Consider the following 17,309-nt stretch of genomic DNA (forward strand, 5'->3'; position numbering starts at 1 on the left):
CTCGTCGAACTCTATCTTCGGTATAAAGGACAACTCTCTATCCCCGCGCGTATAGACGGGAAAGGCCGGCAAAATTTCAAAAAATGGTCATTTTGACTTTCCAAAACGGACTTTTTCCTACACAAGGAGAACGAAGCGGCTCAGAGGCACACCCTTTTAACTGTAGCATCCCGGCATCTTCCTTAATAATCACCGCTAAAATCCAGCAAATCCGTCGCACTTTTTTTTTGCCTTAATTTTTGGGTACCTAAAATATTTGAATCTCTACTTCCGGAAATAATGGCCATACCGATGAACGGCATGCGGCCCTGTATTCCCCCTTGACTTACTTCTTACACGATAGCATCAAAATGGCAATCGCTAACACTTTCTGATTTTCGAGGAAAAAAGGGGAAGGGTTTAAACCACCCTTCCGCCGACATTCTTGCCGCAATAACTCCGCAGTACGTGTAGTCACAACAAAGCTGATGAGTGCGTTGAATACAGCTAGTCGAACTCTATCTTCAGTATAAAGGACAACTCTCTATCCCCGCGCGTTTAGACGGGAGAGGCCGGCAAAATTTCAAAAAATGGTCATTTTGACCTTCCAAAACAGACTTTTTTCTACACAAGGAGAACGAAGCGGCTCAGAGGCCCGACCTTTGAAGTGTAGCATCCCGGCATCTTCCTTAATAATCACCGCTAAAATCCAGGAAATCCGTCGCACTTTTGTTTTGCCTTAATTTTTGGGTACCTAAAATATTTGAGTCTCTAATTCCGGAAATAATGGCCATACCGAGGAACGGCATGCGACCCTGTATTCCCCCTTCACTTACTTCTTCCACGATAGCATCAAAATGGCAATCGCTAACACCCTTCCGCCGACATTCTTGCCGCAATAACTCCGCAGTACGTGTAGTCACAACAAAGCTGATGAGTGCGTTGAATACAGCTCGTCGAACTCTATCTTCAGTATAAAGGACAACTCTCTATCCCCGCGCGTTTAGACGGGAGAGGCCGGCAAAATTTCAAAAAATGGTCATTTTGACCTTCCAAAACAGACTTTTTTCTACACAAGGAGAACGAAGCGGCTCAGAGGCCCGACCTTTTAAGTGTAGCATCCCGGCATCTTCCTTAATAATCACCGCTAAAATCCAGGAAATCCGTCGCACTTTTGTTTTGCCTTAATTTTTGGGTACCTAAAATATTTGAGTCTCTACTTCCGGAAATAATGGCCATACCGAGGAACGGCATGCGGCCCTGTATTCCCCCTTGACTTACTTCTTCCACGATAGCATCAAAATGGCAATCGCTAACACTTTCTGATTTTCGAGAAAAAAAGGGGAAGGGTTTAAACCACCCTTCCGCCGACATTCTTGCCGCAATAACTCCGCAGTACTTGTAGTCACAACAAAGCTGATGAGTGCGTTGAATACAGCTCGTCGAACTCTATCTTCAGTATAAAGGACAACTCTCTATCCCCGCGCGTTTAGACGGGAGAGGCCGGCAAAATTTCAAAAAATGGTCATTTTGACCTTCTACTTTTTTCTACTCAAGGAGAACGAAGCGGCTCAGAGGCCCGACCTTTTAACTGTAGCATCCCGGCATCTTCCTTAATAATCACCGCTAAAATCCAGGAAATCCGTCGCACTTTTTATTTGCCTTAAATTTTGGGTACCTAAAATATTTGAGTCTCTAATTCCGGAAATAATGGCCATACCGAGGAACGGCATGCGACCCTGTATTCCCTATTGATTTACTTCTTATACGATAGCATCAAAATGGCAATCGCTAACACTTTCTGATTTTCGAGAAAAAAAGGGGAAGGGTTTAAACCACCCTTCCGCCGACATTCTTTCCGCAATAACTCCGCAGTACTTGTAGTCACAACAAAGCTGATGAGTGCGTTGAATACAGCTCGTCGAACTCTATCTTCAGTATAAAGGACAACTCTCTATCCCCGCGCGTTTAGACGGGAGAGGCCGGCAAAATTTCAAAAAATGGTCATTTTGACCTTCCAAAACAGACTTTTTTCTACACAAGGAGAACGAAGCGGCTCAGAGGCCCGACCTTTTAAATGTAGCATCCCGGCATCTTCCTTAATTATCACCGCTAAAATCCAGGAAATCCGTCGCACTTTTTTTTTGCCTTAATTTTTGGGTACCTAAAATATTTGAGTCTCTACTTCCGGAAATAATGGCCATACCGAGGAACGGCATGCGGCCCTGTATTCCCCCTTGACTTACTTCTTCCACGATAGCATCAAAATGGCAATCGCTAACACTTTCTGATTTCCGCCGACATTCTTGCCGCAATAACTCCGCAGTACTTGTAGTCACAACAAAGCTGATGAGTGCGTTGAATACAGCTCGTCGAACTCTATCTTCAGTATAAAGGACAACTCTCTATCCCCGCGCGTTTAGACGGGAGAGGCCGGCAAAATTTCAAAAAATGGTCATTTTGACCTTCCAAAACAGACTTTTTTCTACTCAAGGAGAACGAAGCGGCTCAGAGGCCCGACCTTTTAACTGTAGCATCCCGGCATCTTCCTTAATAATCACCGCTAAAATCCAGGAAATCCGTCGCACTTTTTTTTTGCCTTAATTTTTGGGTACCTAAAATATTTGAGTCTCTAATTCCGGAAATAATGGCCATACCCAGGAAGGGCATGCGGCCCTGTATTCCCCCTTGACTTACTTCTTACACGATAGCATCAAAATGGCAATCGCGAACACTTTCTGATTTTCGAGAAAAAAAGGGAAATGTAAACCATTCCCCTTCCGCCGACATTCTTGCCGCAATAACTCCGCAGTGCGTGTAGTCACAACAAAGCAGATGAGTGCGTTGAATACAGCTCGTCGAACTCTATCTTCAGTGTAAAGGACAAGTCTCTATCCCCGCGCGTTTAGACGGGAGAGGCCGGCAAAATTTCAAAAAATGGTCATTTTGACCTTCCAAAACAGACTTTTTTCTACACAAGGAGAACGAAGCGGCTCAGAGGCCCGACCTTTGAAGTGTAGCATCCCGGCATCTTCCTTAATAATCACCGCTAAAATCCAGGAAATCCGTCGCACTTTTGTTTTGCCTTAATTTTGGGGTACCTAAAATATTTGAGTCTCTACTTCCGGAAATAATGGCCATACCGAGGAACGGCATGCGGCCCTGTATTCCCCCTTGACTTACTTCTTCCACGATAGCATCAAAATGGCAATCGCTAACACTTTCTGATTTTCGAGAAAAAAAGGGGAAGGGTTTAAACCACCCTTCCGCCGACATTCTTGCCGCAATAACTCCGCAGTACTTGTAGTCACAACAAAGCTGATGAGTGCGTTGAATACAGCTCGTCGAACTCTATCTTCAGTATAAAGGACAACTCTCTATCCCCGCGCGTTTAGACGGGAGAGGCCGGCAAAATTTCAAAAAATGGTCATTTTGACCTTCCAAAACAGACTTTTTTCTACACAAGGAGAACGAAGCGGCTCAGAGGCCCGACCTTTTAAATGTAGCATCCCGGCATCTTCCTTAATTATCACCGCTAAAATCCAGGAAATCCGTCGCACTTTTTTTTTGCCTTAATTTTTGGGTACCTAAAATATTTGAGTCTCTAATTCCGGAAATAATGGCCATACCGAGGAACGGCATGCGACCCTGTATTCCCTATTGATTTACTTCTTACACGATAGCATCAAAATGGCAATCGCGAACACTTTCTGATTTTCGAGACATTCTTGCCGCAATAACTCCGCAGTACGTGTAGTCACAACAAAGCTGATGAGTGCGTTGAATACAGCTCCTCGAACTCTATCTTCAGTATAAAGGACAACTCTCTATCCCCGCGCGTTTAGACGGGAGAGGCCGGCAAAATTTCAAAAAATGGTCATTTTGAACTTCCAAAACAGACTTTTTTCTACACAAGGAGAACGAAGCGGCTCAGACGCCCGACCTTTTAACTGTAGCATCCCGGCATCTTCCTTAATAATCACCGCTAAAATCCAGGAAATCCGTCGCACTTTTTTTTTGCCTTAATTTTTGGGTACCTAAAATATTTGAGTCTCCACTTCCGGAAATAAAGGCCATACCGAGGAACGGCATGCGGCCCTGTATTCCCCCTTGACTTACTTCTTCCACGATAGCATCAAAATGGCAATCGCGAACACTTTCTGATTTTCGAGAAAAAAAAGGAAATTCCCCTTCCGCCGACATTCTTGCCGCAATAACTCCGCAGTGCGTGTAGTCACAACAAAGCAGATGAGTGCGTTGAATACAGCTCGTCGAACTCTATCTTCGGTATAAAGGACAACTCTCTATCCCCGCGCGTTTAGACGGGAGAGGCCGGCAAAATTTCAAAAAATGGTCATTTTGACCTTCCAAAACGGACTTTTTCCTACACAAGGAGAACGAAGCGGCTCAGAGGCACGCCCTTTTAACTGTAGCATCCCGGCATCTTCCTTAATAATCACCGCTAAAATCCAGCAAATCCGTCGCACTTTTTTTTTGCCTTAATTTTTGGGTACCTAAAATATTTGAGTCTCTACTTCCGGAAATAAAGGCCATACCGATGAACGGCATGCGGCCCTGTATTCCCCCTTGACTTAGTTCTTACACGATAGCATCAAAATGGCAATCGCTAACACTTTCTGATTTTCGAGGAAAAAAGGGGAAGGGTTTAAACCACACTTCCGCCGACATTCTTGCCGCAATAACTCCGCAGTACGTGTAGTCACAACAAAGCTGATGAGTGCGTTGAATACAGCTAGTCGAACTCTATCTTCAGTATAAAGGACAACTCTCTATCCCCGCGCGTTTAGACGGGAGAGGCCGGCAAAATTTCAAAAAAATGGTCATTTTGACCTTCCAAAACAGACTTTTTTCTACACAAGGAGAACGAAGCGGCTCAGAGGCCCGACCTTTTAACTGTAGCATCCCGGCATCTTCCTTAATAATCACCGCTAAAATCCAGGAAATCCGTCGCACTTTTTTTTTGCCTTAATTTTTGGGTACCTAAAATATTTGAGTCTCTACTTCCGGAAATAATGGCCATACCGAGGAACGGCATGCGGCCCTGTATTCCCCCTTGACTTACTTCTTCCACGATAGCATCAAAATGGCAATCGCTAACACTTTCTGATTTTCGAGAAAAAAAGGGGAAGGGTTTAAACCACCCTTCCGCCGACATTCTTGCCGCAATAACTCCGCAGTACTTGTAGTCACAACAAAGCTGATGAGTGCGTTGAATACAGCTCGTCGAACTCTATCTTCAGTATAAAGGACAACTCTCTATCCCCGCGCGTTTAGACGGGAGAGGCCGGCAAAATTTCAAAAAATGGTCATTTTGACCTTCCAAAACAGACTTTTTTCTACTCAAGGAGAACGAAGCGGCTCAGAGGCCCGACCTTTTAGCTGTAGCATCCCGGCATCTTCCTTAATAATCACCGCTAAAATCCAGGAAATCCGTCGCACTTTTTTTTTGCCTTAATTTTTGGGTACCTAAAATATTTGAGTCTCTAATTCCGGAAATAATGGCCATACCGAGGAACGGCATGCGACCCTGTATTCCCTATTGATTTACTTCTTATACGATAGCATCAAAATGGCAATCGCGAACTCTTTCTGATTTTCGAGAAAAAAAGGGGAAGGGTTTAAACCACCCTTCCGCCGACATTCTTGCCGCAATAACTCCGCAGTACGTGTAGTCACAACAAAGCTGATGAGTGCGTTGAATACAGCTAGTCAAACTCTATCTTCAGTATAAAGGACAACTCTCTATCCCCGCGCGTTTAGACGGGAGAGGCCGGCAAATTTTCAAAAAATGGTCATTTTGACCTTCCAAAACAGACTTTTTTCTACACAAGGAGAACGAAGCGGCTCAGAGGCCCGACCTTTGAAGTGTAGCATCCCGGCATCTTCCTTAATAATCACCGCTAAAATCCAGGAAATCCGTCGCACTTTTGTTTTGCCTTAATTTTTGGGTACCTAAAATATTTGAGTCTCTAATTCCGGAAATAATGGCCATACCGAGGAACGGCATGCGGCCCTGTATTCCCCCTTCACTTACTTCTTCCACGATAGCATCAAAATGGCAATCGCTAACACCCTTCCGCCGACATTCTTGCCGCAATAACTCCGCAGTACGTGTAGTCACAACAAAGCTGATGAGTGCGTTGAATACAGCTCGTCGAACTCTATCTTCAGTATAAAGGACAACTCTCTATCCCCGCGCGTTTAGACGGGAGAGGCCGGCAAAATTTCAAAAAATGGTCATTTTGACCTTCCAAAACAGACTTTTTTCTACACAAGGAGAACGAAGCGGCTCAGAGGCCCGACCTTTTAAGTGTAGCATCCCGGCATCTTCCTTAATAATCACCGCTAAAATCCAGGAAATCCGTCGCACTTTTGTTTTGCCTTAATTTTTGGGTACCTAAAATATTTGAGTCTCTACTTCCGGAAATAATGGCCATACCGAGGAACGGCATGCGGCCCTGTATTCCCCCTTGACTTACTTCTTCCACGATAGCATCAAAATGGCAATCGCTAACACTTTCTGATTTTCGAGAAAAAAAGGGGAAGGGTTTAAACCACCCTTCCGCCGACATTCTTGCCGCAATATCTCCGCAGTACGTGAAGTCACAACAAAGCTGATGAGTGCGTTGAATACAGCTCGTCGAACTCCATCTTTAGTATAAAGGACAACTCTCTATCCCCGCGCGTTTAGACGGGAGAGGCCGGCAAAATTTCAAAAAATGGTCATTTTGACCTTCCAAAACAGACTTTTTTCTACACAAGGAGAACGAAGCGGCTCAGAGGCCCGACCTTTTAACTGTAGCATCCCGGCATCTTCCTTAATAATCACCGCTAAAATCCAGGAAATCCGTCGCACTTTTTTTTTTGCCTTAATTTTTGGGTACCTAAAATATTTGAGTCTCTACTTCCGGAAATAATGGCCATACCGAGGAACGGCATGCGGCCCTGTATTCCCCCTTGACTTACTTCTTCCACGATAGCATCAAAATGGCAATCGCTAACACTTTCTGATTTTCGAGAAAAAAAGGGGAAGGGTTTAAACCACCCTTCCGCCGACATTCTTGCCGTAATAACTCCGCAGTACGTGTAGTCACAACAAAGCTGATGAGTGCGTTGAATACAGCTCGTCGAACTCTATCTTCAGTATAAAGGACAACTCTCTATCCCCGCGCGTTTAGACGGGAGAGGCCGGCAAAATTTCAAAAAATGGTCATTTTGACCTTCCAAAACAGACTTTTTTCTACACAAGGAGAACGAAGCGGCTCAGAGGCCCGACTTTTTAACTGTAGCATCCCGGCATCTTCCTTAATAATCACCGCTAAAATCCAGGAAATCCGTCGCACTTTTTTTTTGCCTTAATTTTTGGGTACCTAAAATATTTGAGTCTCTACTTCCGGAAATAATGGCCATACCGAGGAACGGCATGCGGCCCTGTATTCCCCCTTGACTTACTTCTTCCACGATAGCATCAAAATGGCAATCGCTAACACTTTCTGATTTTCGAGAAAAAAAGGGGAAGGGTTTAAACCACCCTTCCGCCGACATTCTTGCCGCAATAACTCCGCAGTACGTGTAGTCACAACAAAGCTGATGAGTGCGTTGAATACAGCTCGTCGAACTCTATCTTCAGTATAAAGGACAACTCTCTATCCCCGCGCGTTTAGACGGGAGAGGCCGGCAAAATTTCAAAAAATGGTCATTTTGACCTTCCAAAACAGACTTTTTTCTACACAAGGAGAACGAAGCGGCTCAGAGGCCCGACCTTTTAACTGTAGCATCCCGGCATCTTCCTTAATAATCACCGCTAAAATCCAGGAAATCCGTCGCACTTTTTTTTTGCCTTAATTTTTGGTTACCTAAAATATTTGAGTCTCTACTTCCGGAAATAATGGCCATACCGAGGAACGGCATGCGGCCCTGTATTCCCCCTTGACTTACTTCTTCCACGATAGCATCAAAATGGCAATCGCTAACACTTTCTGATTTTCGAGAAAAAAAGGGGAAGGGTTTAAACCACCCTTCCGCCGACATTCTTGCCGCAATAACTCCGCAGTACTTGTAGTCACAACAAAGCTGATGAGTGCGTTGAATACAGCTCGTCGAACTCTATCTTCAGTATAAAGGACAACTCTCTATCCCCGCGCGTTTAGACGGGAGAGGCCGGCAAAATTTCAAAAAATGGTCATTTTGACCTTCCAAAACAGACTTTTTTCTACACAAGGAGAACGAAGCGGCTCAGAGGCCCGACCTTTGAAGTGTAGCATCCCGGCATCTTTCTTAATAATCACCGCTAAAATCCAGGAAATCCGTCGCACTTTTTTTTTGCCTTAATTTTTGGGTACCTAAAATATTTGAGTCTCTAATTCCGGAAATAATGGCCATACCGAGGAACGGCATGCGGCCCTGTATTCCCCCTTCACTTACTTCTTCCACGATAGCATCAAAATGGCAATCGCTAACACCCTTCCGCCGACATTCTTGCCGCAATAACTCCGCAGTACGTGTAGTCACAACAAAGCTGATGAGTGCGTTGAATACAGCTCGTCGAACTCTATCTTCAGTATAAAGGACAACTCTCTATCCCCGCGCGTTTAGACGGGAGAGGCCGGCAAAATTTCAAAAAATGGTCATTTTGACCTTCCAAAACAGACTTTTTTCTACACAAGGAGAACGAAGCGGCTCAGAGGCCCGACCTTTTAAGTGTAGCATCCCGGCATCTTCCTTAATAATCACCGCTAAAATCCAGGAAATCCGTCGCACTTTTTTTTTGCCTTAATTTTTGGGTACCTAAAATATTTGAGTCTCTAATTCCGGAAATAATGGCCATACCGAGGAACGGCATGCGACCCTGTATTCCCTATTGATTTACTTCTTACACGATAGCATCAAAATGGCAATCGCGAACACTTTCTGATTTTCGAGAAAAAAAGGGGAAGGGTTTAAACCACCCTTCCGCCGACATTCTTGCCGTAATAACTCCGCAGTACGTGTAGTCACAACAAAGCTGATGAGTGCGTTGAATACAGCTCGTCGAACTCTATCTTCAGTATAAAGGACAACTCTCTATCCCCGCGCGTTTAGACGGGAGAGGCCGGCAAAATTTCAAAAAATGGTCATTTTGACCTTCCAAAACAGACTTTTTTCTACACAAGGAGAACGAAGCGGCTCAGAGGCCCGACTTTTTAACTGTAGCATCCCGCCATCTTCCTTAATAATCACCGCTAAAATCCAGGAAATCCGTCGCACTTTTTTTTTGCCTTAATTTTTGGGTACCTAAAATATTTGAGTCTCTACTTCCGGAAATAATGGCCATACCGAGGAACGGCATGCGGCCCTGTATTCCCCCTTGACTTACTTCTTCCACGATAGCATCAAAATGGCAATCGCTAACACTTTCTGATTTTCGAGAAAAAAAGGGGAATGGTTTAAATCACCCTTCCGCCGACATTCTTGCCGCAATATCTCCGCAGTACGTGTAGTCACAACAAAGCTGATGAGTGCGTTGAATACAGCTCGTCGAACTCTATCTTTAGTATAAAGGACAACTCTCTATCCCCGCGCGTTTAGACGGGAGAGGCCGGCAAAATTTCAAAAAATGGTCATTTTGACCTTCCAAAACAGACTTTTTTCTACACAAGGAGAACGAAGCGGCTCAGAGGCCCGACCTTTTAACTGTAGCATCCCGGCATCTTCCTTAATAATCACCGCTAAAATCCAGGAAATCCGTCGCACTTTTTTTTTGCCTTAATTTTTGGGTACCTAAAATATTTGAGTCTCTACTTCCGGAAATAATGGCCATACCGAGGAACGGCATGCGACCCTGTATTCCCTATTGATTTACTTCTTACACGATAGCATCAAAATGGCAATCGCGAACACTTTCTGATTTTCGAGAAAAAAAGGGGAAGGGTTTAAACCACCCTTCCGCCGACATTCTTGCCGCAATAACTCCGCAGTACGTGTAGTCACAACAAAGCTGATGAGTGCGTTGAATACAGCTCGTCGAACTCTATCTTTAGTATAAAGGACAACTCTCTATCCCCGCGCGTTTAGACGGGAGAGGCCGGCAAAATTTCAAAAAATGGTCATTTTGACGTTCCAAAACGGACTTTTTCCTACACAAGGAGAACGAAGCGGTTCAGAGGCCCGCCCTTTTAACTGTAGCATCCCGGCATCTTCCTTAATAATCACCGCTAAAATCCAGGAAATCCGTCGCACTTTTTTTTTTTTGCCTTAATTTTTGGGTACCTAAAATATTTGAGTCTCTACTTCCGGAAATAATGGCCATACCGAGGAACGGCATGCGGCCCTGTATTCCCCCTTGACTTACTTCTTACACGATAGCATCAAAATGGCAATCGCTAACACTTTCTGATTTTCGAGAAAAAAAGGGGAAGGGTTTAAATCACCCTTCCGCCGACATTCTTGCCGCAATAACTCCGCAGTACGTGTAGTCACAACAAAGCTGATGAGTGCGTTGAATACAGCTCGTCGAACTCTATCTTCAGTATAAAGGACAACTCTCTATCCCCGCGCGTTTAGACGGGAGAGGCCGGCAAAATTAAAAATAATGGTCATTTTGACCTTCCAAAACAGACTTTTTTCTACACAAGGAAAACGAAGCGGCTCAGAGGCCCGACCTTTTAACTGTAGCATCCCGGCATCTTCCATAATAATCACCGCGAAAATCCAGGAAATCCGTCGCACTTTTTTTTTGCCATAATTTTTGGGTACCTAAAATATTTGAGTCTCTAATTCCGGAAATAATGGCCATACCGAGGAACGGCATGCGACCCTGTATTCCCTATTGATTTACTTCTTATACGATAGCATCAAAATGGCAATCGCGAACTCTTTCTGATTTTCGAGAAAAAAAGGGGAAGGGTTTAAACCACCCTTCCGCCGACATTCTTGCCGCAATAACTCCGCAGTACGTGTAGTCACAACAAAGCTGATGAGTGCGTTGAATACAGCTCGTCGAACTCTATCTTCAGTATAAAGGACAACTCTCTATCCCCGCGCGTTTAGACGGGAGAGGCCGGCAAAATTTCAAAAAATGGTCATTTTGACCTTCCAACACGGACTTTTTTCTACACAAGGAGAACGAAGCGGCTCAGAGGCCCGACCTTTTAACTGTAGCATCCCGGCATCTTCCTTAATAATCACCGCTAAAATCCAGGAAATCCGTCGCACTTTTTTTTTGCCTTAATTTTTGGGTACCTAAAATATTTGAGTCTCTACTTCCGGAAATAATGGCCATACCGAGGAACGGCATGCGACCCTGTATTCCCTATTGATTTACTTCTTACACGATAGCATCAAAATGGCAATCGCGAACACTTTCTGATTTTCGAGAAAAAAAGGGGAAGGGTTTAAACCACCCTTCCGCCGACATTCTTGCCGCAATAACTCCGCAGTACGTGTAGTCACAACAAAGCTGATGAGTGCGTTGAATACAGCTCGTCGAACTCTATCTTTAGTATAAAGGACAACTCTCTATCCCCGCGCGTTTAGACGGGAGAGACCGGCAAAATTTCAAAAAATGGTCATTTTGACCTTCCAAAACAGACTTTTTTCTACACAAGGAGAACGAAGCGGCTCAGAGGCCCGACCTTTTAACTGTAGCATCCCGGCATCTTCCTTAATAATCACCGCTAAAATCCAGGAAATCCGTCGCACTTTTTTTTTGCCTTAATTTTTGGGTACCTAAAATATTTGAGTCTCTACTTCCGGAAATAATGGCCATACCGAGGAACGGCATGCGACCCTGTATTCCCTATTGATTTACTTCTTACACGATAGCATCAAAATGGCAATCGCGAACACTTTCTGATTTTCGAGAAAAAAAGGGGAAGGGTTTAAACCACCCTTCCGCCGACATTCTTGCCGCAATAACTCCGCAGTACGTGTAGTCACAACAAAGCTGATGAGTGCGTTGAATACAGCTCGTCGAACTCTATCTTTAGTATAAAGGACAACTCTCTATCCCCGCGCGTTTAGACGGGAGAGGCCGGCAAAATTTCAAAAAATGGTCATTTTGACCTTCCAAAACGGACTTTTTCCTACACAAGGAGAACGAAGCGGCTCAGAGGCCCGCCCTTTTAACTGTAGCATCCCGGCATCTTCCTTAATAATCACCGCTAAAATCCAGGAAATCCGTCGCACTTTTTTTTTTTGCCTTAATTTTTGGGTACCTAAAATATTTGAGTCTCTACTTCCGGAAATAATGGCCATACCGAGGAACGGCATGCGGCCCTGTATTCCCCCTTGACTTACTTCTTACACGATAGCATCAAAATGGCAATCGCTAACACTTTCTGATTTTCGAGAAAAAAAGGGGAAGGGTTTAAACCACCCTTCCGCCGACATTCTTGCCGCAATAACTCCGCAGTACGTGTAGTCACAACAAAGCTGATGAGTGCGTTGAATACAGCTCGTCGAACTCTATCTTCAGTATAAAGGACAACTCTCTATCCCCGCGCGTTTAGACGGGAGAGGCCGGCAAAATTAAAAAAAATGGTCATTTTTACCTTCCAAAACAGACTTTTTTCTACACAAGGAAAACGAAGCGGCTCAGAGGCCCGACCTTTTAACTGTAGCATCCCGGCATCTTCCATAATAATCACCGCTAAAATCCAGGAAATCCGTCGCACTTTTTTTTTGCCATAATTTTTGGGTACCTAAAATATTTGAGTCTCTAATTCCGGAAATAATGGCCATACCGAGGAACGGCATGCGACCCTGTATTCCCTATTGATTTACTTCTTATACGATAGCATCAAAATGGCAATCGCGAACTCTTTCTGATTTTCGAGAAAAAAAGGGGAAGGGTTTAAACCACCCTTCCGCCGACATTCTTGCCGCAATAACTCCGCAGTACGTGTAGTCACAACAAAGCTGATGAGTGCGTTGAATACAGCTCGTCGAACTCTATCTTCAGTATAAAGGACAACTCTCTATCCCCGCGCGTTTAGACGGGAGAGGCCGGCAAAATTTCAAAAAATGGTCATTTTGACCTTCCAAAACGGACTTTTTCCTACACAAGGAGAACGAAGTGGCTCAGAGGCCCGACCTTTTAACTGTAGCATCCCGGCATCTTCCATAATAATCACCGCGAAAATCCAGGAAATCCGTCGCACTTTTTTTTTTGCCATAATTTTTGGGTACCTAAAATATTTGAGTCTCTAATTCCGGAAATAATGGCCATACCGAGGAACGGCATGCGACCCTGTATTCCCTATTGATTTACTTCTTATACGATAGCATCAAAATGGCAATCGCGAACTCTTTCTGATTTTCGAGAAAAAAAGGGGAAGGGTTTAAACCACCCTTCCGCCGACATTCTTGCCGCAATAACTCCGCAGTACGTGTAGTCACAACAAAGCTGATGAGTGCGTTGAATACAGCTCGTCGAACTCTATCTTCAGTATAAAGGACAACTCTCTATCCCCGCGCGTTTAGACGGGAGAGGCCGGCAAAATTTCAAAAAATGGTCATTTTGACCTTCCAAAACGGACTTTTTCCTACACAAGGAGAACGAAGCGGCTCAGAGGCACGCCCTTTTAACTGTAGCATCCCGGCATCTTCCTTAATAATCACCGCTAAAATCCAGCAAATCCGTCGCACTTTTTTTTCCTTAATTTTTGGGTACCTAAAATATTTGAGTCTCTACTTCCGGAAATAATGGCCATACCGAGGAACGGCATGCGGCCCTGTATTCCCCCTTGACTTACTTCTTACACGATAGCATCAAAATGGCAATCGCTAACACTTTCTGATTTTCGAGGAAAAAAGGGGAAGGGTTTAAACCACCCTTCCGCCGACATTCTTGCCGCAATAACTCCGCAGTACGTGTAGTCACAACAAAGCTGATGAGTTTGTTGAATACAGCTCGTCGAACTCTATCTTCAGTATGAAGGACAACTCTCTATCCCCGCGCGTTTAGACGGGAGAGGCCGGCAAAATTTAAAAAAATGGTCATTTTGACCTTCCGAAACAGACTTTTTTCTACACAAGGAGAACGAAGCGGCTCAGAGGCCCGACTTTTTAACTGTAGCATCCCGGCATCTTCCTTAATAATCACCGCTAAAATCCAGGAAATCCGTCGCTCTTTTTTTTTGCCTTAATTTTTGGGTACCTAAAATATTTGAGTCTCTACTTCCGGAAATAATGGCCATACCGAGGAACGGCATGCGACCCTGTATTCCCTATTGATTTACTTCTTATACGATAGCATCAAAATGGCAATCGCGAACTCTTTCTGATTTTCGAGAAAAAAAGGGGAAGGGTTTAAACCACCCTTCCGCCGACATTCTTGCCGCAATAACTCCGCAGTACGTGTAGTCACAACAAAGCTGATGAGTGCGTTGAATACAGCTCGTCGAACTCTATCTTCAGTATAAAGGACAACTCTCTATCCCCGCGCGTTTAGACGGGAGAGGCCGGCAAAATTTCAAAAAATGGTCATTTTGACCTTCCAACACGGACTTTTTTCTACACAAGGAGAACGAAGCGGCTCAGAGGCCCGACCTTTTAACTGTAGCATCCCGGCATCTTCCTTAATAATCACCGCTAAAATCCAGGAAATCCGTCGCACTTTTTTTTTGCCTTAATTTTTGGGTACCTAAAATATTTGAGTCTCTACTTCCGGAAATAATGGCCATACCGAGGAACGGCATGCGACCCTGTATTCCCTATTGATTTACTTCTTACACGATAGCATCAAAATGGCAATCGCGAACACTTTCTGATTTTCGAGAAAAAAAGGGGAAGGGTTTAAACCACCCTTCCGCCGACATTCTTGCCGCAATAACTCCGCAGTACGTGTAGTCACAACAAAGCTGATGAGTGCGTTGAATACAGCTCGTCGAACTCTATCTTTAGTATAAAGGACAACTCTCTATCCCCGCGCGTTTAGACGGGAGAGACCGGCAAAATTTCAAAAAATGGTCATTTTGACCTTCCAAAACAGACTTTTTTCTACACAAGGAGAACGAAGCGGCTCAGAGGCCCGACCTTTTAACTGTAGCATCCCGGCATCTTCCTTAATAATCACCGCTAAAATCCAGGAAATCCGTCGCACTTTTTTTTTGCCTTAATTTTTGGGTACCTAAAATATTTGAGTCTCTACTTCCGGAAATAATGGCCATACCGAGGAACGGCATGCGACCCTGTATTCCCTATTGATTTACTTCTTACACGATAGCATCAAAATGGCAATCGCGAACACTTTCTGATTTTCGAGAAAAAAAGGGGAAGGGTTTAAACCACCCTTCCGCCGACATTCTTGCCGCAATAACTCCGCAGTACGTGTAGTCACAACAAAGCTGATGAGTGCGTTGAATACAGCTCGTCGAACTCTATCTTTAGTATAAAGGACAACTCTCTATCCCCGCGCGTTTAGACGGGAGAGGCCGGCAAAATTTCAAAAAATGGTCATTTTGACCTTCCAAAACGGACTTTTTCCTACACAAGGAGAACGAAGCGGCTCAGAGGCCCGCCCTTTTAACTGTAGCATCCCGGCATCTTCCTTAATAATCACCGCTAAAATCCAGGAAATCCGTCGCACTTTTTTTTTTTGCCTTAATTTTTGGGTACCTAAAATATTTGAGTCTCTACTTCCGGAAATAATGGCCATACCGAGGAACGGCATGCGGCCCTGTATTCCCCCTTGACTTACTTCTTACACGATAGCATCAAAATGGCAATCGCTAACACTTTCTGATTTTCGAGAAAAAAAGGGGAAGGGTTTAAACCACCCTTCCGCCGACATTCTTGCCGCAATAACTCCGCAGTACGTGTAGTCACAACAAAGCTGATGAGTGCGTTGAATACAGCTCGTCGAACTCTATCTTCAGTATAAAGGACAACTCTCTATCCCCGCGCGTTTAGACGGGAGAGGCCGGCAAAATTAAAAAAAATGGTCATTTTTACCTTCCAAAACAGACTTTTTTCTACACAAGGAAAACGAAGCGGCTCAGAGGCCCGACCTTTTAACTGTAGCATCCCGGCATCTTCCATAATAATCACCGCTAAAATCCAGGAAATCCGTCGCACTTTTTTTTTGCCATAATTTTTGGGTACCTAAAATATTTGAGTCTCTAATTCCGGAAATAATGGCCATACCGAGGAACGGCATGCGACCCTGTATTCCCTATTGATTTACTTCTTATACGATAGCATCAAAATGGCAATCGCGAACTCTTTCTGATTTTCGAGAAAAAAAGGGGAAGGGTTTAAACCACCCTTCCGCCGACATTCTTGCCGCAATAACTCCGCAGTACGTGTAGTCACAACAAAGCTGATGAGTGCGTTGAATACAGCTCGTCGAACTCTATCTTCAGTATAAAGGACAACTCTCTATCCCCGCGCGTTTAGACGGGAGAGGCCGGCAAAATTTCAAAAAATGGTCATTTTGACCTTCCAAAACGGACTTTTTCCTACACAAGGAGAACGAAGTGGCTCAGAGGCCCGACCTTTTAACTGTAGCATCCCGGCATCTTCCATAATAATCACCGCGAAAATCCAGGAAATCCGTCGCACTTTTTTTTTTGCCATAATTTTTGGGTACCTAAAATATTTGAGTCTCTAATTCCGGAAATAATGGCCATACCGAGGAACGGCATGCGACCCTGTATTCCCTATTGATTTACTTCTTATACGATAGCATCAAAATGGCAATCGCGAACTCTTTCTGATTTTCGAGAAAAAAAGGGGAAGGGTTTAAACCACCCTTCCGCCGACATTCTTGCCGCAATAACTCCGCAGTACGTGTAGTCACAACAAAGCTGATGAGTGCGTTGAATACAGCTCGTCGAACTCTATCTTCAGTATAAAGGACAACTCTCTATCCCCGCGCGTTTAGACGGGAGAGGCCGGCAAAATTTCAAAAAATGGTCATTTTGACCTTCCAAAACGGACTTTTTCCTACACAAGGAGAAAGAAGCGGCTCAGAGGCACGCCCTTTTAACTGTAGCATCCCGGCATCTTCCTTAATAATCACCGCTAAAATCCAGCAAATCCGTCGCACTTTTTTTTCCTTAATTTTTGGGTACCTAAAATATTTGAGTCTCTACTTCCGGAAATAATGGCCATACCGAGGAACGGCATGCGGCCCTGTATTCCCCCTTGACTTACTTCTTACACGATAGCATCAAAATGGCAATCGCTAACACTTTCTGATTTTCGAGGAAAAAAGGGGAAGGGTTTAAACCACCCTTCCGCCGACATTCTTGCCGCAATAACTCCGCAGTACGTGTAGTCACAACAAAGCTGATGAGTTTGTTGAATACAGCTCGGCCAACTCTATC

The sequence above is a fragment of the Periplaneta americana genome, chromosome 1 (genome assembly GCF_040183065.1).
Source record: "Periplaneta americana isolate PAMFEO1 chromosome 1, P.americana_PAMFEO1_priV1, whole genome shotgun sequence".
NCBI lineage: Eukaryota > Metazoa > Arthropoda > Insecta > Blattodea > Blattidae > Periplaneta > Periplaneta americana.